The sequence below is a fragment of the Oratosquilla oratoria genome, chromosome 36, assembly GCF_046742065.1.
Source record: "Oratosquilla oratoria isolate Oo_2021 chromosome 36, ASM4674206v1, whole genome shotgun sequence".
NCBI lineage: Eukaryota > Metazoa > Arthropoda > Malacostraca > Stomatopoda > Squillidae > Oratosquilla > Oratosquilla oratoria.
In genome coordinates this window covers 28251718-28252181 of record NC_134812.1, presented here as the reverse complement: position 1 = coordinate 28252181, position 464 = coordinate 28251718, and positions in this window count along the sequence as shown.

The window sequence follows — 464 nt, the reverse complement described above, 5'->3', positions numbered from 1 at the left end:
AGAGCCATAGAAAACGGGTGATGATAGTCTACATTTTGGGATGACCTCTTGGAAAATGTAAACTTGTTAGAAAAAGTTGACTTTGTTACTATTATTTGAAATTGGTAATACTGGTGGTTTATACTAAGTTGTGATTTGATAACCCATCCTACCAGGTGAGATAACAAATTTGGTCTATTTATCTATTCATTTGCCTATTAACTTACATATTGATTAGTTGATTTATCTAATAATTGATTTATCTATTTATCTATCTGGTTTTTCTTTGTTTATTCATTTATGTATTTATAATTTTTTGTTGATATTTCTTTTCATTTTGTTCACTCGAACTCGTGGACGTCATTCAGAATAGTCTTTAAAGTGTTCCACTTAGCTGAAGGAAATATGTGTATGCACCATGATCCATCGCGTGAAATGGAATGGAATACCAGGGAGAAAGTGACACCACATAGGTGATGATAGCA